Source organism: Acinonyx jubatus, chromosome A2 (assembly GCF_027475565.1).
Source record: "Acinonyx jubatus isolate Ajub_Pintada_27869175 chromosome A2, VMU_Ajub_asm_v1.0, whole genome shotgun sequence".
NCBI classification, from domain to species: Eukaryota; Metazoa; Chordata; class Mammalia; order Carnivora; family Felidae; genus Acinonyx; species Acinonyx jubatus.
In genome coordinates, this window is record NC_069383.1 from 148,072,008 (window position 1) to 148,095,542 (window position 23,535).

The window sequence follows — 23,535 nt, forward strand, 5'->3', positions numbered from 1 at the left end:
CTGTGCAGAATTGCACTGAGCCAAGGGTCAAAAGTCACTGTGTACTCTGCAGAAAGCCAGATCCAGCAATCTCTCTTCTGGCCAGGTCCTCAGGCCCCCAGAATGAGGAAGCAGGGATTTGCAGTTGGTTATTTTTCTGGCAAACTGGTAAAAAGGAAAAGCTTAAGTCTAGACCCACCAGAAAAGCAAAGCAGCACTTTCCAGCATAGCATCCAAGCATAGCTAGCCTGGACATTTTCATTTTGAAAGTGAAAGGCCTAGGCTCGAGGGGACATCTGCAGCACACTCTCCCATGCCTGCCATGAGCCCAGCCTGGGCAGCTGGAGGAGTGGGGGACCTGATGCCGAGGCTCGGATCTGTAGGACAATCGGGGCAGAGGCCTTTGGGGCAGATGTGCATCAATCCCAAGCAAGATGGAATCGCACATGAGCCACGTTGGACTCCTGGCGTCCTGTCCCAGAGCTGGCCCACAGCCCCATGCCCAGGATGCAAAATGAGGCCACATACAGATTCATATGACCCCAGATGAGGGGCTGTTGAAGCTTCCAGCTCCGGAAGCCAGAGTGCTCTCCTAACCAGGACAGAGCTGGAAGACAGAAAGCACATGACCTCCAGCCCCCCAACTCAGGGCACTGACCCTTCAGAACTCAAGATGGCTCCACTGGACTGACAGCTCCAGGCTAAGGCTGGTCAGATGAGGAGTTGGAGACCCTCCAGCACCTTGGCTTCCTCCTCTGTAAAGAAGGAAGCAGGCTATTGGAGGGCATCCACTCCGCTGCCCTTGGCTTTGCCTACATGCCTTGGCCCAGTGGAATTCCAGTCCGGCCCCTCACCTGCCTGGGCTGGGCCTAGGCCCAACCACAGTAGGGGGCTGGGGTTCAGTGGCTGGTATGGTCTCTCCCTTGTGATCACTTTAAGCTGGGCATCTCTGGCTCACAGCAAAAAGCAGGCCCACTCCCTGACAGAGAACTGGCCTCACAACTGAAAACCTATGTGAGTTATTCTCATACCTGAAAAATGGATAAAGCTAGTTTTATATCCCAGGAGGGCTAGCCTTGCGCCTGGGAACTGGTCATGGGCCAGGTTTACAAAGTGAAGGCAAAGGTACATTAAGAGTGCCAGAGTACGGCTCGCTGAGACCAGGCGGCCTTCCAGCACAATGGGAATTTCCAGTGTCCTTTGTGGCTCTTCGCAGCCTGGACATGGTGAGGACGAGGTGTGTGTCCAGGACAATGTGCTAGGAGCTGCCTCCATCTTGGTCCTGTGGGAGCCTTTTCTTGGTAATTTTCCTGCCTTTTGTTCCATAACAACAACAACAAAATCGGGAGTGATTTGCAGCCAGCCCCTCCCCAACTGGCATACTTCCCAGAGCTATGGATGCAGGGGAGGAGGTAGGGTTGTGGGGGACCTGAGTCCTGCCCCTGCCCTGGTGGGAACATCATGTTCTGAACTGGGCTCGGAGCTGCCTGTACAACCCTCTGACACTGGGGACCTTGGGAGCCCTGGGCCCCGGGGGGTGGAGTTGATGGAGAATGGCCAGCTTGATTTAAGGAACAGGCAGGGAAGGGTTTCTGATAGATAACTGACCCCAGAACAGCTCTACCCACACACTCCCTCCCGACCCTTTCCCTGGCCCTGGCCCTGGCCCCAGCAGAGAGGAGCCCTCCCTTCCTCAATCCCAGGCCAGGGCTGTGTGGGAAGAACAAAGTGGTCCCCAACTGGGATCTCTAGCACAGAAAGGCTGCCTCCATCTTCTGGTCCAACTCTCACTCCTCCACTTTTGGACAACTTCTTTCACCCTGGCAGATCCCTGCCCGGGGCCCAGCTACTTGCACCCCAGAGACAAGGTCTCTGCTCAGCAACCTCCGCCACGCTTCATCTCCAGGCCCCTTGCAGTGCTCGCTGCCTGGCCCTTGGCTCATCCTCTAACCTTTTGTGCCCCTGCCCCCTCAGCAATGGCCTCACCTCATCTTTAAAGAACACAGAAACGATGGGTCAGAAGCCCCGGGCTCCTCCTCCGTTCCCCATGTGCCCCCCTAGCTCCTGCCCCACTGTTCTCTTTTCATGGCAAAAGCCTTGAGACTTCCCTATAGTCACCTCCTCACCTCCTGTTCTGGCCACAGTACAGCACCGCAGTCCCCAGAGATTTACAAGAGCGGAGCCAAAGCACATGCTGGCTCCCCAGAGTCTTAGCTGAAGTCAGCACAATGGACTCCTCCCTCGTGCTTCAAGGACCGACCACCTTCTCGGGAACATCCAGTTCTCCTGGTTTTCTTCTCACCTCTGTTGCCAGCTTTAACTCAGACTACAGTTAAATGTTGAGTGTTCCAGGGGCGCCTGGGTGGCTCAGTCGGTTAAGCGTCCGACTTCGGCTCAGGTCATGAACTCACGGTTCGTGGGTTTAAGCCCCGCGTCGGGCTCTGTGCTGACAGCTCGGAGCCTGGAGCCTGCTTTGGATTCTGTGTCTCCTTCTCTCTCTGTGCCTCCCCTGTTCTCACTCTGTCTCTCTCTCACTCTCTCAAAAATAAAGATTAAAAAAAAAATTTTTTTTTTTAAATGTTGAGTGTCCCAGGGAGGGCTCCACTCCACTCCCCACCCTGGGACCCTTCAGCATTTTGTTAGAAGCAGCGTGGCTTTGGGTGTTATCTCCATGCTGCTCAGCCCCAGGTTTATACCTCCACCTGGGACACTGTGCTGAGCTGAGTGTCCAGTGGTCTGGGCTGGGATCCCTCCCCTGGGCTCCTCACTCTCCACCCACTGGGAACCTTCTGCAGTGTTTGCTTTGCTTTGCCTTTTTTTTTTTTAATTTAAAAAATTTTCAAAGTGTGGAATATAACTAATACCGAAAGGTGCATAAAACAAAGACATTCCGCTCAATGATTTCTCACAGGCCAAACACTCCTGGCGCCCTGCAGTGTCCCTGCGGCTCTTCAGTCATTCCTCCCTGCTCTGTCTTGGCTTAATATGAGGTGGTCATTACCTCGATTTTCTTGATCCTTAACCACTTAAACATGCCTCTCTAAAAAAACACTTTCTTGGGGCACCTGGCTGGCTCAGTCAGTGGAGCATGTGACTTTTGATTTCCAGGTGGGGGGTTCAAGCCCCACATTGGGTGTAGAGCTTACTTAAAAAAACAACAACAAATAAATAGCCACTTTCTTCATATGGTGATATAAACACCTATAATTAAATGCATAAGGGAGAACCCATCCTAACTGCTGGGTCTTAGCACAGTCTTTATCTTTTATCCCTTGAACAACACGGAGGTTAGGGGGCACCAACCCTCTGCACAGTCAAAAAAAACCCCATGTATAACTTTTGACTCCTCAAAAATTTAATAGCCTACTCTATGCTGACGGCTCAGAGCCCAGAGCCTGCTTCGGATTCTGTGTCTCCTTCTCTCTGCCCCTTCCCCGCTTGTGTTCTCTCTCTCTCTCTCTCAAAAATAAACATTAAAAATGTTTTTTAATTTAATAGCCTACTGTTGACCAGAAGCCTTACCAATAACATGAACGGTTGTTTGACACATTTTGTATGTTATATGTATTATGTACTCCATTCTTACAATAAAGTAAGCTAGAGGAAAGAAAATCATAAGAGAAAATACATATGCAGTACTGTACTGTATTTATGGGAAAATACGCAAATAAATGAGGTCCAAACCTGTGATGTACATGGGTCAACTTACACTGACATAGAGTGGTTTGCCTTTGTTGTGTACATTAGGCCATTTTGTACCCACTTTTCTGCATCTTTCTTTTCTCATTCATCTCAACTTGTTTCAAGCCCTCCAATTCAAGTGGTGTTATTCCAATTCCTTCTTTTTGATGATGACATAAAACCTGTCCCCAAGGGACACCTGGGTGACTCAGTCGGTTGAGCATCCATCTCTTGATTTTGGCTCAGGTCATGTTCCCAGGGTTATGGGATCGAGCCCTGTGTTGGGCTCCACGCTAAGCATGGAGCCTGCTTAAGATCCTTTCTCTCTCTCCCTCTGCCCCTCTTCCCCTCTCCCCCTCTCGTGCCTTTCTCTCAAAAACAAAACAAAACAAAAACAAAAACAAAAAAAAACAAAACAGGGGTGCCTGAGTGGCTCAGTTGGCATCTGACTTTGGCTCAGATCATGATCTCATGGTTTGAGCCCCAAGTCGGGCTCTGCTGACAGCTCACAGCCTGGAGCCTGCTTTGGATTCTGTGTCTCCCTCTCTCTCTGGCCCTCCCCCACTCACACTCTGTCTCTCTCTCTCAAAAATAAAAAATTAAAAACATTTAAAAAATTAAAAACAAAAACAAAAACAAAACTCTGTCCCCAGACTTTTTGGTACTTCTCCAGTGAAAGGTGGAGTCTAATTTCCCTCTCCTTGAACATATATCCCAGACTTAGTGACTTTGCTTCTAATGAATAAAATGAGGCAGAAAAGACACTGCGACTTCTGAGTCTAGGTTAGAAAGGGGATGCAGCTTCCACCTGGCTTCTTCTCTCTTGGGACAACCATCCTTGGAATCTAGCCACCAAGTTGTGAGGAGGCCCAGGGCACATGGAGGCCACGCGTGGGCATTTCAGGTCTCAGCTCAAGCCTCAGCTGACAGCTACACCTCAAGTGAGGAACTTTGGATGATTTCAGCCCCAGCATTCAAGCTGCCCAAACGGATGCAGCAGAGAACAGTTTCTGCTGAATCTTGCTCAAACGGCAGATTTGTGAGCAAATAAATGTAACTGTTTTAAGCCACTAAAGCTGGGTAATTTGTTACATAGCATAGTAGCCAGAACAGTGTGAAGGCACCAAAATGTTCCTACCATGGCCTTGTGGATGGGCCATCACTTTGCAATTTTTTTCCCACTACACATGATGTAGCAATAAATATCCCTGACCATATAGCCCACATCTCAGTGCTTTTATTTCTATAAGTGAGAATCCAAAGTTTGCGACTATAGGGTTTAAAGGCGTTTGCATTTTTATTTTACTGGGGTTTGCAAAATTGCTTTCCAAAAAGGTTGTAACCAGTCTTTGTCAGTAATGTTGGGACAAATCCTTTTCCTTACATCCTGAAAAGCAAGAGTTGGTGCAGTTCTTTTTAACTTTTGCTAGTTTACTAAATATAAAGTGACTTACCTTGTTTCTCTTCTTAAAAAAAAATTAATAGCCAGGGTGCCTGGGTGGCCCAGTCAGTTAAGCGTCTGACTCTTGATTTTGACTCAGGTCATGATCTCACCGTTCATGAGATCAAGCCCCACATGGGGCTGTGTGCTGACAGCGCAGAGCCTGCTTGGGATTCTTTCTCTCCCTCTTTTTCTGCCCCTCCCCAGCTCTCGTGTGTGTGTGTGTGTGTGTGTGTGTGTGTGTGTGTGCGCGCGCGCGCGCGCGCGCTCTCCCATTCTCTCTCAAAATAAATAAACATTTAAAAAAAATTAATAGCCTTGGGGTGCCTGGGTGGCACAGTCAATTCCTGATCTCCGCTCAGGTCATGATTTCGAGGTTCGTGAGTTTGAGCCTGTATTGGGCTCTGCACTGATGGTGCAGAGCCTGCTTGGGATTCTGTTTCTTCTTCTCTCTGCCTTTCTACCACTTGTGCTCTCTCTCTCTCTCCAAATAAATACATGAACATTAAAAAATGTTAAATTTAATAGCCTTTTCTTAAAGGAGTGGTTTCAGGTTCATAGCAAAATTGAGCAGAAAGTACAGAGTTCCCATATATCACCTCTTTGCCCCAACACACAGCCTTGCTCACCATCAGCATCCCACATCAGTGTGGTATGACTGTTAGAATCAATGAACCAATATTGACCTGTTATCAACCGAAGTCCAGAGTTTACATAGAGTTCATTCTTTTTGTTGTACATTCTATGGGTTTTGACAAATGGATAATGACATGAGCCCACCATTATAGTATTATACAGAACAGTTTCACTGCCCTAAAAAATCCTCCGTGTTCCACCCATTTATTCATCTCTCCCTCTCCCTCAAATGCCTGGCAACCACTGATCTTTTTATTCTCTCCATAGTTTTGCCATTGTTACATTTTAACTTTGATTTGTATTCCTTGCCTTCTGATGAACTTGACTATTTTTTCATGTTGTGAGGTTCTTTTGGTTGCCTCCCAATACCCTTTTTCTCCTTTATCTTTGCTAATAAATCCAAATTGTGTCCCGGGGCACCTGGGTGGCTCAGTCAGTTAAGCATCCAACTTCAGCTCAGGTCATGATCTCACAGCTTGTGAGTTTGAGCCCCACGTCAGGCTCTGTGCTGACAGCTCAGAGCCTGGAGCCTGGTTCAGATTCTGTGTCTCCATCTCTCTCCGCCTCTCTCTCTCTCTCTTTCTCTCAAAAATAAACATGAAGCAAAAATTAAAGGGGCACCTGGTTGGCTCAGTCGGTTAAGCATCTGGCTTCAGCTCAGGTCATGATCTCATAGCTGTTGAGTTCGAGCCCTGGGTCAGGCTCTGTGCTAACATCTCGGAGCCTGGAGCTTGCTTTGGATTCTGTGTCTCTCTCTCTCCCCCTCCCTCGCTCATGCTCTGCCTCTCTCTCTCTCTCAAAAATAAATAAACATTTTAAAAACTTTAAAAAAAAGGGTAAAAAAAAAAATCCAAATTTTGTCCAAAGTGGCAAGTGTCCAGTTTCAAGTGATGGATGAATCTTGACCCCATTCCCCGACCTCTAAGACTCTTAATACAATTTTCTGTAGGAAATTTCCCATCTAGTACAATTCCTATACTTTTCATAATAAATTATTCCTAAATATTTTATAGCTGTGTTATTGTTAATTGAATATTTTCCTCATTCTTATTGATTTCTAGGGGCTTATTTGTAGGAAATTTTTGACATATTTTTCTTGTATTTATTACCTTAACATTTTCTCTTATTAATTGTAGTAGTTTTCAAAGAAGTCCTTTTGATTTTCTAGATTTCCAATCATGACATTATGCAATCATGAATGTTTGCTCATTCCATAATTCCTTTATGCTTATTCTTTTTTACTTTACGATTTTATCTTTCTATTCAATTGAACTATATGAAACTACCAACTACCTACTACTTTCCTCTTTTCTCTCTCTCTTTTAAGATGTAACTCATTCCATTTTTTCTCTTGGTAATTTGGAAACTTCACTACTTTTTCCGTTACATTAATGGCTACCTTCTCCCTCCAGGCATGAGGACTGACCCTTCAGGATAATTTACCTGTTATGGGGGAGAGTTTAAGGCCAGTTGGCCCTTCCTCCTTGGTAGGTGACTTGTTCTATCTATCTGTGAGCTTGTACAATGTTCTCTTTCTCCTTGGAGTTTAAGAATTCACTATAGTCTTTCCTTTTCCATACTGCCTGGGAATGAGGCCAGTACCTCCCATCTGCAGACACAGCTTTTTCTTCAAGTCAGAAAAGTTTTCTTCTATCATTTATTTGGTTTGTGCCTCTATTTCAGCCATCCCTTTTTCTCCTTCTAGAACTCTTGTTTGCACAATAGGACGCCTGGATTTGGCCTCCAGATCTCTTGTCTGTGGTCTGTTCCTTCATGCCTTTGAGCTTTCCATTGAACTTTGAGCTATTTCTTCCATTAGACCCAACCACTTTCTTCATATTCCTCCAACATACCAAACTTGTTCTTTCCTTGGGGATCTTTGCACTTGTTATGCTATCTTCCTGGAATGGCTTCTCTTTCCCTGCTCAGCCAGGCCTCCAGGTTCATCTTAGCTCAGATGTCCCCTTCTCAGATATACCTTTCCTGCTGCATTGGACATAAACACCATACTCTGGACATCAGCTTGGTTCCTTTTCTTCATTATTCACACTGCCCATAATGAAGCTGCGTTTTTATTTGTTTGGCTGTTGTTGTTTTTACTGTTGGATCCATCCTTTACTTCCCCACACTCCTCACTGTGGGGCAAGGACTCTATAAATCCTTCAAATTCTTGTCGTGTCCCTTCTTCTCATGTACCTAGTGTCTAGCCCAGGTCACCCCTTGGTAAACACTTATGGAAGAAATATAAGAGTGAATTAATGCGGGGCTGCCCCAGGGAGACTCTACTCTGTCCAGCCTCAACCCCACACATAGGAACATTGGAATGGGAGAGTGGGTCATCAGAGGAAGCTGGGACAGTGCTTATCTGTGAGGGCTTGAATGACTGGTGCCTGTTGGGCCTTTTTTATTCTGTGACTATAGGCAGGGAACAGGAGCAAACGCTGGGTTGGGCTTCCTAGCAACCCTGCTGAGTGTGGGGACCTTTGGGCCTGACCCAGGCAGGGCTAGCCTTGATCTGGGGTACTCTCACCCTGCCCCAACCTCCCTCCTGCTGCCCCATTTTAATTTTTTTCCATAGCCCTTATCGTTTAATACCACGTGCCATTCTTATTCAGTCAGCCAACAGGTACTTCTGGAGCTTCCTTGGTATTTGAGGTGCTCAGGATATATCCGTGACTAAAACAGAGAGATTCTTACTTCACAGGGCTCTTGTTCTAGTGGAGGAAACCACGCTTCCTATAAAGGATAATAAATGCTTCCATAAAAAAGGTAACTGTTATGGAAAAGAGTGGAGCAGCGTAAGGGGATAAAGGTGATCTCACGTGCTGGTTGAAAGGTGCCTGTTGCAGTCTGAAATGAGGGACTTCGAGGGCATTTGGGTACAGTCCTGTGGAAATCTGCAGAAAGCATTCCAGGTATGGGAACACCTGGAGCCCAGCTCCTGAGCCAGGGGAGTGCATGGAGTGTGATATGTGAGAAATCGAGCTGCTGAGCAGTGGAGCCGGAGATGAACAGGGGAGATGCAGCCACAGAGGTAATGGGGGATCATAAGGCCCCTGACAGCTCTGACTTTTCCTTGGGCAGGTGCGACTGCAGGGCTCTGAACAGGTCAAAAGGGATTCTGATTTATGCATTTACAGGCTGGTGTGTGGAGAATGGACTGCAGGTGGCAAGAGCAGCAGCAGGAGACTGGAAGGTGGCCGTGACATTGCCCTAGAGAGAGAGATGGTGGTGGTTTGGGCTGGGTGAAATCCATGGACCTGGCAAGAAGTGCTCTCATCCTGGGTAGATGATGCATGGAAGGAATAGGACTTCTTGAATGTAAGTGGAAAGAAAGTAGTTAAGAGGTACTATGAGGCCTTTGGTCTGAGCAATAGAAAGGACTAAGCAGTCATCACTTTGAGCTGGGGAAAGTGAGGTAGAGTGTGTTTGGGGGATGAGCCAGAGCTAGGGTGGCACAAGTTGAATTTGAGATGCCAAGTGGAAGTCAGAGTGCAGATGCAGAGTCTACAGCTGGGCATTGAGTGTGGCCCTCAGGGTCTGGACTAGACATACACTTTTGGGAGTGATGGACATGAAGGTGGAATCTGAAGCCATGAACCTGGATAAGATTATGACAGAAATAATGTAGACAGAGAGAGGAGGCAAAGAGGAGGAACCAGTGAGGTGAGAGGAAACCACAAGGGCATGGAGCCCTGAAACTCACAGGTAAAGTGTTTCCAAGCGAAGAGAGATCAGCTGGTCACAGGAAGTCGTTCTTGCCCATTCCTATAAAGGCAGCCACCCGCCACCCCCCCCTCCACCTTTGAACCATTTTGGTTCAGTGCTATATTTCCAGCACAGTGTATAGGTATTCAGTACCTATCTGTTGAATAAATAAGCATATGCATGAATCCACACCTCTGCAACCCCCCAGTGCACGTACAGCATGGGGCTGCAACGTTGGCCTCATTTACAAAAAAGTGGAGATCAGGTAGGAGGCTCTGACCACTCTCAGTAGCACCTCCCTCCCCCCTCGAATTTGCCAGCTACACTGACATGCACTCAGGTGGGAGCTCTTCTGGCCAACCCATATGACCCAGGACAAATGAGCCTCAGACAAGTCATGCAGTGTGGAGGTTGGTAGGGCCTATGTTGGCAATGGGTCATCTGCCAGTCCCCAGAGGACTCTACAGTCATTCCTCTGTCCACCCCTCTGCATCCAGTCATCCATCCACCTGTGCATATAACCTTCCTTTGCTCACTGTCTACAGTCACTCTATTGCCCATCTTTCCATCCAACCACATCCAGTCCTGTGTCCCGCCATATGCTAGGGTGAAGAACTTCGCAGTTTGTTGCAGACTGCCTCAGTATTAGTCTTGGAAAGCCCACATCCCGGGAAACCCTTGGACTCTGGAAAAATGGGACACTTGGTTGAGCCATCCGTTCACCCAAGCATCCCTAGCACCCCACATGCCCCAAACCCATCTGTCCACCCTACCACCCACCTGACCTCCCCCTTGAAGGCAGGCAAGGCTCCGCCCCATCCCTGGCCCCGCTCCTCGCCCCGCCCCTCCCGGAAGCCGCTGCCTCGGATCCCGGCGCCCTAGCAACAGCGCTTTTCGCGCTGCCCAGTCCGCGAGCTGGGCTCCCGGTGTGAGCCAATAGCGAGGGGCTCCTGGAGCGAGGCGCGGTGGGCGGGGCTCGGCGCGGCCGCCGCCATCTTGATGGGAGAGAAACAATAGGACGGAAGCACCGCTGGACGGGCCGAGGCCGCAGGTAACGCCCGCCTTGTCCGGCCTAAGGCTCTGCCGCCCTGGTAGATTTGGTGGAGGATGTCTCCGGGCCGTTCGGGGGCGAAGTCTCTGGTCATTAGGAGTGTCTCCGAGTTATTTGGGGAGGGGCTCTCCCGCGATCTTGGGGGCGGGGGGGATCTCTCAGGGTCTTTGTGGGGCCGGATATCCTCCGGTCATTTGAGAGAGGCGTTATTTCTTCAGGTTACTGGGGGGAGACTGTCTCCCCTGATTTTGAGGGACAGAGTCTTTTCTGGTCATTGAGGGGTCTCCCAGGTATTTTGGCGGTGCAGGATCTACCCCGGTCGTTGAGGAGGTTTTCTCAGACCTTTGTGGGGGAACGATCTCCTGGGTCATTGCTTCCCAGGACAGCGGCGTCCGTGGTGTCCCGGGTTATTGGGGGTGGGGGGGGGGGGTTCTCCTTGAGTCTGCGGGTGGAGGAGTCAGCCCACCGCCTCAGGTGCCGTTTACCTGGGGCCGGCAGTTGTGCAGCCATTTTGAGTGTTGAGTGCCAGTGGGGCCTGTCAGCTGGTGTACGGTGAGGAAATCTGCCCACCTTGTTATCCAAAAAAGTCCCAGAATGGATCAGAGGACGCCTTCTTTAATAGTGATAAGCGTCGCCGTGGGTGGAGCTTTCATTTCTTTCACATTGGCTTAAAGACTGCTTTTGTCTCTTGCATTCTAAGGGTTTGTATCATTTTCCTCAGTTTCCTATGTTAAGAAAGCTGCACTAGCAGACAAATGAGGCCAAACGTTGTGAAAACAAAATGTGGAAAACAGAAAACCCGGTGCTCTTACGTACCAGGGAAACAGAACTAGTTACTGCTTGGAATGAAACATTTTGGTAGTTCTACGTAACCCAAGAATAAAATAATAGTTGGAAGGATGAAAGAATAGTTTGAAGAAAAAGTACTGAAACTTTTCAAAAGTGGCTAACAGAGATGTTCCAGTTCACCAGCTTTATGATTTTTTTTTTTTATAAAACACCATGATTACGGTAATTTTGATGAATTCTAGTATTTAAAGTATTTGCATTTTTAGTAGGGTTACATTTAAGTGACCTCAGATGCTTATTTACATAGGTTGCTGCTGCGGAGCTCGTATAATTGCATCCTGTAGCCCCGTGTTAAGTATGTGAAGAGAAGTTTCAGGGTGGTGGTGTTACTGTTTTAACTTTAGCCACTATCAGAATTAGAAACCGAGCAAAATGAATACTTTATCATATTTGACATGAAAGGCCAGTTGATGGCTTAGTGACTTTTTCTTTGGAGAAAAAGTCAGTTGAACTGTTAACTGTTACTCCAATTGGTTTATTTGCCTTGTGACTTTAGAATTCACAGGAATTGTTAGAAAGAAATCAAATGCATGAGAGCCAGCACTAGAGTTGAGATAATTGTAAAAACCAGTTCAGATGTAATAGAACTTCTGTGCTTCACCATTTCGTAAGTGACAGACCGGTACAACTGTATACTATCCTGGGGTCTGTTGGGCAGCGGAATGTGGGAGGAAGGAGCAACCACTGACTGGTGAACCTTAGCCAGTCTCCCTTGCAGAGGGGTGCCAGAGCCTTCTGTAGGCACCAGAGATGTCACTGGTATCTAGGCAACAGGGATGAGCCTGAGCCTCCCTGAGGCCAGCTTACTGAGGTGAAAATTTTCCATTGTTGGGATCATAAAGAAGATGCTCTGGGGAAGAATTTTCCCTTTAGGTGAAGTTATTGTACCTAGTGAGATAATCACCCTAACAAATTGAGCACATTGTTTTACAGTGGATGGTAAGCAGATGATTTCTCTTGTGTGATTACGTTTTTGTTTTTTAAATAAATTATATTTTTTGCCTACTTGAATACCAAGTAATAAAAGTAGCAAGTGGTATTAGTATTTTGCAGTATACTCTGGGAGCAAGAAAAGGTCCTGTTTCCACAAAATTGAATTTATAGTCCACCTCAGAGTTTGAAGGAAGAGACAGTCTCCTAAGCTTATGAACAGTTGGTTTAGTCTGTCATCCATCACTGGCTTCTGTAGTTACCAACTCCTAGTCCATCTTGTTCCACGTCACTCTGCCTGTCACTCCCCACCTTAAAAAAAAGCTGACTTTTTTAAGGTGGCATACCCCTAGAACATATTTTATCCATAAGTATTTCATTGTGTATCACTAAGAGACAAAGAGCTACCCATGCTATCTACAATGCCATTTTTTCTGCCTAAAAACCAATGACAGTACATTATTTTTTTCACCCAAATATCTGGTTGTGGTCAAATGTCCCTGATTTTCCCATAATTTTTTTTTTACAGTTGATTTATTCATATCAGGACCCAAATAAGATATGCACATTGCATTTGATTGAAGTGTCTCTTTTGTTTCTTAATTTTATATATGCTCTTTCTGTTTTCCTTATAGTTATTTTGTTATTGTTGTTTTTTTAATTTTTTTAACATTTATTTAAGACAGCGAGCAGGGGAAGGGGCAGAGAGAGATGGAGACACAGAATCCGAAGCAGGCTCCAGGCTCCGAGCTGTCAGCACAGAGCCCGACTTGGGGCTCAAACTCAGAAACCATGAGATCATGACCTGAGCTGAAGTGGGATGCTCAACTGATTGAGCCACCTAGGTGCCCCTCCTTGTAATTGTTTGGTTGAAGCAATTGTCATTTATCTTTTAGGATTTCCCATACGCTGGCTTTTGCTGATCACACCCTGTGCTTGAGACCTTTTCACTATGGTGGCTTGGTTTGAAGGGATTCTTCGTGTAGATCTTTTCAGCGAAGAAGTTGGGAAGGCTTTGCCAAAGCTCATTCAGAACTGAGCCGCAGACTGTGAACTCTGAGGGCTGTCAGGGACCTAAAGGGCCACACAGTGCAAGACCCTCCTCCTCTCTCTCTGTCGTGTGGTCCAAAGGGTATGTATGAGACCTAGATTTCCCATGTGAAACTGGGAGGAGATTCTTAACCCATGGCTTCCAGGGAGGGGGTAGATGTTCTGCCTCTTTGTCTCTTTACAGACCTTCTCTCACACTGCTCAGGCAGTTCTCACCTATAGGGGCCCTGACCCAGTGCTCTTCTTTCTTTGCACATTACTCTTAGAATGCCTTCTGTCTTCCCTTTGTAGGCTATTCCCAAATCTGTTTTCGAATTAGGTTCACTCAAGCTGCAAATCCATTGCTCCCAACTATCTGCTGAACATTTTTTCTTGGGTATTTGACCATCCCCTTATATTTAAGTGTCTGCAGTTCAACTCTGTGAATTCATGAACAAAAACATCCTTGTTCTGAAGTGGGAAGGCTCAATATTGGACTCATTCCTCTAATTTGATTCCCTGTATCAGGAGTTCTGAAGATAGAGTCCACAGTTGTTCACATCCCAGACTGTATGTAGAGTTCAGTGAGGATGTGCATTTTTCAGGAGAGAGGCCCACACATCTCAGATTCTTGAGGGGGCCAGTAACCCCCTAAAGGGTTAAGAACAGTGTGGTACACCTAGTCATCTACCAAATCCTGTTTCTCTACTTTCGCCACCCCCTTCCTTCTTTAATTCCCCTGTGTGGGCTGGCCACCAGCCTCCCTAGGTACATTGGAGAAGGCAGGAGAATCTGTGCCCTGCTGAGTGCCACTGAATGTGGGGAGGTCATTCCAGGTGGGACAGGTGTCTGGAGAAGGCAGCTCTGGTGTTTTGGGAGCCCCAGAACCTGGGGGTTCTCAGGACTCTTTCCTACTCCCTGCCCCTGGGATGACGGAGGAGAGACCCTTGAGGGAAGGAAGCTTAGGCTGGGAGAGGCTGGAAAGATCAGCTTGGTCTTGATCCTTATGTCCTCCTAGAGGTTGAAGCTCTACTAGGGGTACTCCTGCTATCATCTTCTTCTAGCAAACTCTCAGGCTCAGGACTGTGAAGGCGGTGTTGTCTCCTTCTCTTTCACCTTTGGTTTTGACATCTTAAGATAACCAGATACTAAGTTCATGAGCCCACAAAGTTACCTGAAACATGTCTGTGGTGTAAAAGTAACAGAGTAGCTTGAGAGCTTTCTAAGCACACATAGTTTTTCTTTAAAGGCTTATTTTTCTCCTCTCAAACCTCCTTTTTCACACGTGCTTCTTTTTTTATGTTTACTTATTTATTATGAGAGAAAGAGCATGAGTGGAGGAGGGGCAGAGAGGGAGAGAGAGAATACCAAGCAGGCTCTGCACTGCCCATGCAGAGCCCGACATGGGGTTCAATCCTACAAACTGGGAGATCATGACCTGAGCCAGAATCAAGAGTCGGACACTTAACTGACTGAGACACCCAGGTGCCCTTTCACATGTGCTTCTAATGTGTATAAGAATTCTATTTTGTTTACTCCTTAAGTAAGAATGCAGACAGTAGACCCCAATAGATGCTGGTTCTTCTGCCACCGTCCCTCTGCCTATGTCACTGCAGTAGTGACCTGTGAAACCAGGTTTTCCCTTTTCTCTCTGCCAGCTTAATTTCCCACAATCCTTGGTGGCTCACGGACATTACAGGGCAGAGTGAAACTGGGTGCAACCTCTATGCTTCGTCCCAGCAATTCTACTTCTAGGAATTTTCCTACAGAAATACTTCCACAAGAGTGCAAAGACAGCTACAAGGACACTCATTGAATTATTATTGTAATAAATAAATTAGTGTCAGTAGGGAAGTTAAAAAATGCATTATGATTATGTGTAAATATTATGTGTCTTTGAAAGGAATTCTGTATGGACAGATACATGGCTAAGGCATATAGTTTAATGGGGAAGAATAGCAAAACAACAAATGTTGAATGATCCTACTTGTGTGAGAAACTGGAGTAGTCAGAATCATAGAGACAGTTGAATGGTGGTTGCCAGGGGCTTGAAGGAAGGGAGACTGGACAGTTAATTGTTTAATGGGTACAGAGTTTTAGTTTGGGAAGATAAAAAGTTTTGGAGATGGGTGGTGGTGATGGTTGTATAAAATGTGAGTATACTTGGTGCCACTGAACTGTACCCCCCAAACAGTTTAAAAGGGTGAATTTTAGGGGTGCCTGGGTGGCTCAGTCGGTTAAGTGTCTGACTTAGGCTCAAATTCTGATCTCACAGTCGTGAGTTCAAGCCCTACGTCGAGCTCTGTGCTGACAGCCTGGAACCTGCTTCAGATTCTGTGTCTCCTTCTCTCTCCCCTGCTTGGATTCTGTCTCTCTCTCTCTCAAAAATAATAAACATTTAAAAAAAATTTTTTTTAAGGTGAATGTTCCATTGTTTCACACATTTCATCACAGTTTTTAAAAAGGTGAGAGAAACAGCCAATTTTACTGGGGGAGATGGGGGGAAGCAAAGTAATACATATACAGCCTGATCCTGTTTATGTAAAGAATAGAAAAATGCATGGAAGAAAATCTGCAGGATGAAGAGACTAATAATGGTGGTCATTTTATCACACTTACAACCAGTTAAAAATCTTTATATTTTTAAAGGCTAAACAAGATATCCTTTGGCACTCCATTCCTCTGCCTGGCGTTGAAGCCTCCTCTCTTTGCACTCCTTCCATGAGCACAGGCTTAGTATATGCCCTTATCGCCTCGTACTGTCAAGTCCCTCCTGTGACCTCCATTTCCCAGTGGACTCTGGAGGAACTGTAGGGCAGTGGGTAGAGAACAGCCCACGTTTGGGGAGTGCACTGCATGCGAGTCAGGCAGGAGGCTAGATGTTTTACTCTTGTTCCCACCTCAGAGCACCTCTGTAAAACTGTACCATGCCTGGTGTACAGATAAAGACAGGCACCAAGAAGAGGTAACGCACCGTTTTTACCCCAATATAAAGCAGGCCTTAACTTTGCCAGGAGAATTTTTTGAGGGGCGCCTGGGTGGCTCAGTCAGTTAAGCATCCGACTCTTGGTTTTGGGTCAGGTCATGATCTCATGGTTAGTGAGTCTGATCCCCGAATTGGGCTCTGTGTTGACAGTGCGGAGCCTGCTTGGGATTCATTCTGTCTGTCTGTCTGTCTGTCTCTCTCAAAACAAATAAACTTGAGAAAATAAAAATAAAAGAATTTTTTGATACAGCCCAATAAAAATAAAAGAATTTTTTGTATAAACTTAGAGTACTTGGAAAGTTGGCCTTGTACTTGTATAAACTTAGAGTACTTAGTACAAGTACTTAGTACAAGTACTTAGAGTACTTGGAATATTGGCCTACAATATTTATTGTTTTTAATTACACATACACATTTAGTTATTATCTAAACAAAATGTATTCCTTTAGAAGTTCTACTTTTTACCCACATATTTCATGAATTCTGTTCCAGCTTGTCTGTGTGCATCTTTGCCATTCTCAGAGCCACATTTGGAGGTGCTCTCCTCCTTTTTCAAAAAAAATTTTAATGTTTATTTTTGAGAGAGGCAGACAGAGTGTAAGCAGGGGAGGGGCAGAGAGAGAGACATAGAATCCGAAGCAGGCTCTAGGCTCTGAACTGTCAGCACAGAGCCCAACGCAGGGCTCAGACTCATAAACCAAACCGTGAGATCATGACCTGAGCTAAAGTTGGACGCTTAACCGCCTGAACCAGCCAAGCGCCCTAGAGGTGCTCTCCTCTTGAACATTTCCTTCTCACTTCTTAGTGGTAGATATGTGACATTGTTACCGGAACCGCTACCCTGAACTGGTTGTGATCTCTTGGGTGTGATCCTGCTACTGTGTTGATATATGTATATTTTTCTAAGTAACAGTATTACATACCATATAATGCATCCCAAAAGGAATGCTGTATCCTTCATCCTCAGTGTAGCTCCCCTCCCTACTGGCTCGCTCTTTCTCTCTCTCTCTCTCTTTTTTTTCTTTTTAATGCTTATTTATTTATTATTTTTTTAAATTCTTATTTATTTTTGAGAGAGCATGAACAGGGGAGGGGCAGAAAGAGAGGGAGACAAGAGGATTTGAAGCAGGTTGTATGCTGAGAGCAGAGAGCCCGATGTAGGGCTCAAACTCACAAACTGTGAGATCATGACCTGAGCCAAAGTCAGACGCCACCCAGGTGCCCCCTCACTGGCTCTTCAGTCTTCCTGAAAGTCTTCTCACCTTGGCCTGTTTTAAATTTTTTTTTTTTCAACGTTTATTTATTTTTGGGACAGAGCGAGACAGAGCATGAACGGGGGAGGGGCAGAGAGAGAGGGAGACACAGAATTGGAAACAGGCTCCAGGCTCTGAGCCATCAGCCCAGAGCCTGACGCGGGGCTCGAACTCCCGGACCGCGAGATCGTGACCTGGCTGAAGTCGGACGCTTAACCGACTGCGCCACCCAGGCGCCCCAACCTTGGCCTGTTTTAAAGGGCACCACTGCACTGGGTTAAGCTCTGGGGATGGAGGGAGGAAGCAAGCTCTTCCTGGTGTTGGTTGTGATGATATACCCCACAGGTACTTGCCTTGGGATCAGGGAGGCTGTAGCACATTACCATTTTGCCATTTTACATGGGAGGTTGGAGGGGAGATGAGGACATCTTTTTACCCAGAAAGTTTGTTGGACCTGACTGTAGTCCACATCTGGCTCAAGTGCACCTTGGGTTCATTTTTCTGTTTACAGACATTTTCTCCAATCTTTTTCAAGGTTGTGTATTTGTTTTTAATGTAAATTTGCATAAGTAGGGTTCTCTTCTAAGTGAAATTACACTAATTCAATTTTACAAGTAAGGATTAAGCTATGGTGACACATGAGCATTATCATTATATGCTGGCTAAAAGTTAATATTCTAGTAACAAAAAGTTTTTGTACTTAATGCCTCTGAGATGCCACTTAGTTAAGATTGAAATGGTTGGGAGGACGAAAGCTCCTAAATGTGGTCTTCAGGTCAGAACAGACAGCAAAACAAGCATGTGGTTAAACAGAAGTCATGCCTTGGTTTGATTTTAAATGTTCATGAAATGTAGCTGTTGGTGAAGATACATAGCACCTACAGCATCCTGCCCACAAAAAAATAGAAGTAACAGCTCCAGCAGCTGCTCATGGGACCCTCACTATGCTAAGTCTTTCACCTGTGTTCTTTTTGTTCCTGGGGTAATGTCATCCCACTCTGAACTGAAGGATTTGAGGCTTTGGGTTGTTTTTGAAACCCTTGTGACTTGGAGATGGAGCTCTAGTACCTGCTGTCATAAACTCCTTAGGACAGCCGGAATCAGTCTGGGCCTCTTGGGCTGCTTCTGCTTGCTTTCTGTTGTAGAGAATTCACAAAACTTTCTTTGCACTGCTGGGTTTGTTTGCTTGTTTTAACTCATTCTTGTGAATGTATTTAACTGAAAGTCATAATTGATCAAAATGGGAGGTTATTTAGTTTTGTTCTGTGTATCCATCCATTTATCTTACTTCAGACACTAATACATGTTTTAGAAATTGAGTGTCCAATCCCAGGCCAAGGAAGATTAAAACTTTTCTTTTAAGGAGGTAAGATGTGTTAGAGACAAAGAAGCAGAACACCTGGCTAGTGTTGCTATTTCTGCTCCAGACTTTTCTATCCCTAGCTGCACACTCAGAAATGAGGGGCCCCATGGGTTGTGTGAGCTCTGTCTTACTCTTTTGGGGAATGTAAAAATCTTGCATCCCCCTTCAAAGCTTGTTTTATAAGAATAGTAGATTATTTTTGTTTAACAAGTATAAAACTCATGCTAGATGCGAATTTTTACTGTAACCCTCCTCCCTACCTTTTTTATCTGGGATTGAGATCCCAGGTCTATACAACTTTGGTATCTTTGCTAAGGCTGCAGCAACTTTTGTCTTGGGATTAACCTAGCTCCACGCCTGCCTTCTTTCACTCTGATGCCCATTTGTTTAAAATGTGCTTGAAACTTGGTGTCTGTGGACTGCACCTTTAGCTCATTCCTCCCCTTTTCATGAGCAACAAGTGATGCTCTATCTCTGGAGTTCTCAGTTTAGCTTCTTTTACAGGGTGCTCTGTGGAGGTGTGTGAACCCAGCACCTGTTGGTTCTCATGCTAAACAGAATCATACTGTTTCCTTGAGAGACTGTCTATAGAGTTACCCAACAAAGGAAGAGGAAGGGTGGATATAGAATACATGACCAAAGAATGTATGTATATTTTTTAAAGTTTGTTTGCTTATGTATGTATGTATGTATGTATGTATGTATGTATGTTTATTTTTTGAGAGAGAGACACGGAGTGTGAGCAGGGGAGGGGCAGAGAGAGAGGGAGACAGAATCCGAAGCAGGTGAGCTTGTGAGATCATGACCTGAGCCAAAGTCAGGTGCCTAACTGACTGAGCCACTCAGGCGCCCCTAAAGTTTATTTATTTTGAGAGAGAGTGAGAGAGAGAGCACCAGCATGGGAGGGGCAGAGAGAGAGGGAGAAAGAGAATCCCATGCAGGTTCTGCACTGTCAGTGCAGAGCCCGATGTGGGGCTTGATCTCATGAACCACTGTGAGATCATGACCTGAGCCGAAATCAAGAGTTGGCCGCTTAACCTACTGAGCCACCCAGGTATCCCAAAGAATGTATATTTGTATGAGCTTGAACAACCTGACAGGAAAAACATACAGTACTCTTAAACCACTTAATTGCACACTGCTGAGATTATGGTCTCCTAAATGAGTTCTTAATGAACATTTTCAAGTTTTCTGCTATTATGAGTAGAGGTTTTACATGTAAGGCAGTGAAAGATGTCCTTCCATGAACAGTATATCTTCTCTGAGGTGAGTGCTTCTGGAGGAGAGATAGTGGAGTTGGTTGCCAACTCCCTGCTGAGGGTCTGGGTTTCTCTTCATCTATGTTCTTATTGGAGAGTATGCGAACACAAGTGTCTTTTCCCCAGGTCCTTTGAGCTGCTCCTGCCCCTGCCCCTTGTAGTATCTACGCTTGGCTTTATGGGACAAACACAGCGACACCTTCACAGGGTTGCATGCTTGAGGACCTTAGGGTTGATTGGGATGCTGCACCTTGAGAGCCCAGGGGAAGACTGTAAGCACCAGATGCAGAATCCTGGGGCATTTGGAAGTGTGGACCTTGCAGAGGTGCCAGGTGGGAGCTGACAGACTCTGGGCCCTGAAACACTGATGGATGTGGCCAGCAGGTCTAGGGCAGGTGAAGGCTAGGAAAGGAGGAAACAGGCTGCCCTCTTCCAGGAATGATTCATTTCACTCTCAGAAGAGTGTGTGTGTGTGGTTTTTTGTTTTTATAGAGAGAGCATGTGTGTACAGGGGGGACAGAGGGAGAGAGAGAGAGAATCTCTCCATGCCCAGCCCAGCACACAGAGTTGATGCAGGGCTTGATCCCACAACTGTGAGATGAGCCGAAATCAAGAGTCGGATGTTTGACTGAGCCAGCCAGGCACCCCAAAAGAGTGTTTTTATTTTGAAAATACTGGAGGTTCTTTGTATAGAACCAAAGAAAGGGAACACAGTGGCAAGATGTCAAAAGTGAAAGTTCCCCATTGGCCTTCCCTCCCAGTCCTCAAAATGTGCTCTTGAGTGACTGAAGTCACTGCCCTTCTCACAAGCTGGCTGATTCCAAAGAAGTCAGTGTATGATTTGCTTCAGAACTGTGGATGTGGTTGAACTTGATCTCCTCAAAGTTTCTTAGTATTTTGCTATGCTTTATTTTGGAAAGAAATCTCAGGACTTATGGAGGATGACTTGGCAAATGGCTCTATGTTAGGACAAAGTGCTGTGACCTGTGCCAGTGTCAGGAATTTTTTCATGCCCGTATCTCATTCTTTTTCTGGCTGGTCGTGGAGGAACACTGAGTATACTGAGTGGTTTGTGATAAAAGCTGCCAGATTGGTGCTTTGAGCCTGGGACACTTTGCAAACCCTTGAGGAAAGTATTAACTAAGTGAGGTTTTGCAAGGACCTGGAGCAGATTGTGCCCCCTGGACATATAGGACCTGGTGCAGTGCAGGATACACTTTGGTCCCTCCATCAGCAGGTACAGCACTCAGGGTGTCGGCCTAGGCATGTCAGGGATGCCTGGGTTCTGTGGCTGCCCATGAGGACTGAATCATTTTTGGCTCCCTCTGTTTTAGAGGATGAGCTCGTGTGTCATCTGGTTAGGGAACCAGCTGAGGGATGAGTAGGGGTAAACATCAACAACATGCAGAGAACATATAATCTTGCCTGAAGCCAATGGACCATTATTTGTCAGCACAAGAGAGAACTGTGACTCAAGGTAGGAAAGTCCCTCGTGGATTGAGCCCTCACAGCAATTTCGGCTGCAGTCTGAAGCAGCCATTTCTGTGTGTTTCTGTTGTGTGTATTTTTTAGGGGGTGGTGGGAGTCATAGACTGCACCAAGGAGGAGGAGACTAGAAATGAGAATTGCCCTTGAAAGAGGAGTAATGGGCTTCTTTCTAAGGAGGACTGAGAATTCCTGGTGTATGTATGAAACACATTTAGTTATTTAAAAGAAAATGTGATTCTCAGATAAAGAAGACATGTGACACCTTAGAATCAATAATTTCAATTTCCTTGAAGGAGTCGTGCTATGCTTTTAGCTAAAAAAAGCTTTTTAAGTTGCTAAAACTTTGTAATTCTATCAGTGTAACTCTGATGAACATATTTCTAGGTAGGCTGAAAGTTCCTTCTCATCCCCTTCCATTTTGGGACCCTCTAGTCTTTCATTCCAGAAATCTAATTTAACAAGGCAGAGAGATGGGGTAATGTGTCATGCTGGTGGTTCTAGAGAGGAGAAGCATCTGAGAGGCTGCTGCTTCCCTTACAGAAAAGCTTGTCTGGATTTTTGGAACAGAATCTGGTGTTTTATTTGTTCCTCAGCATTGGGGGAAGGATCTGTGTTATTATGGCTTTAATGAAACAGTTCCGTGTACAACTTACAGCTTTTCACTTATTAGAACTAGAATAAAGGGGCACCTGGGTGGTTCAGTCAGTTGTGCGTCTGACTTCAGCTCGGGTCATGATCTCACGGTTTGTGAGTTCGAGCCCCGTGTCAGGCTCTGTGCTCAACAGCTTAGAGTCTGGAGCCTGCTTTGGATTCTGTGTCTCCCTTTCTCTCTACCCCTTCCCCACTTGCTCGCTCACTCTCTCTCTCTCAACAATAAATAAACATTTAAAAAAATTTTTTTTAACTAGAATAAAATGCTAACGAGGGAGAAAATGAACACCACAGGCATCTGTGTCAAGTTGATGCAGAGATTGTGTCTTGTCTCTGGCCCTGCTGCTTCAGTGGAGCCAGTGCCTACCATGGCATTGGGAGGATGGGGGGAGGCGGGACAGACAGACACCTTGCCAGCCCGCCAGCCAGGCTGCAGCTCCTTTAAGGTTAGGACTAGGATTCCAGCCATTCTTAGCAGTGACTCTTTCATCTCAGGTACCTGGTTTTTGTGGTGACGTATACCTGTTATGGTGACCTCAGTACCTGGCACCTCAGTATGCCCATCATGGCCATGTCTACTCCAGGGGGCTGTTGCAAGAGCAAGGGTGTTACAGAACAGACTAAGTGCTCCAAAATGGGAGCTCTGGTCTCTAGCATGTTTGTATCACGTTGTCATTGAAGTTTGAGGAGTTGGTTACTTCCTTTTCTGATCTTCCAACACCTTGTATACACCTTAGGGTATGTGGGGGTTGTTAACGTATGGTCCATCTCCCAGGGTCTTCATCATGGAGTGGAGCTCTGAGCATGCAGTGTGGGCTAGGGCAGTGTTGGATGAGCTTAAAACCTTCAAGAGCTAAACAACTATCTGGGTTTTCCTATTTTAGTCTTAGTGATTTCTTTTCTTTTTTCACCTCTAATATTTTTCCTCCCTGTTGTAAAGATAATATATGCTCTGAGTTTGAGACTATTTCAAGAAGTTTGGGACATTTAGAAAACTGAAAAGAAAGGAATAACGTCTTACTACTTGGTACAAGGCAGATCCAGGTTTTGTGCTGTCTGAAGTTTATATAATGTAATATGAATATATATATATATATAATTTATTTATATAAATATATAATTATAACTGCCATCTTTAAACAAAAGAATTTACAATTATGAAACCAAGTAGGTAGGAAAGTGAGGATCTGTTTAGATTGAAAAAAAATCAGAAGATACACATTTCAAAATC

General features: G+C 45.7%; 1 protein-coding gene across 3 annotated transcripts in view; it reads left to right on the forward strand.

Annotated features, from left to right (window-relative positions):
* The first annotated feature begins 10,336 nt into the window (after nucleotides 1–10,336).
* The window catches only part of IP6K2 (inositol hexakisphosphate kinase 2), a 30,527-nt gene continuing 17,328 nt past the window's right edge, over nucleotides 10,337–23,535 (forward strand). Inside the window, exon 1 of one of the 3 annotated variants that reach the window (XM_015077034.3) lies at nucleotides 10,337–10,496. The gene's annotated coding sequence lies outside the window, so the exon portion shown is untranslated. Of the gene's footprint in view, nucleotides 10,497–13,265; nucleotides 13,408–17,826; nucleotides 19,552–23,535 lie in introns of those variants that run through there. The other 2 variants (XM_015077033.3, XM_027038677.2) reach the window with 2 other exon arrangements.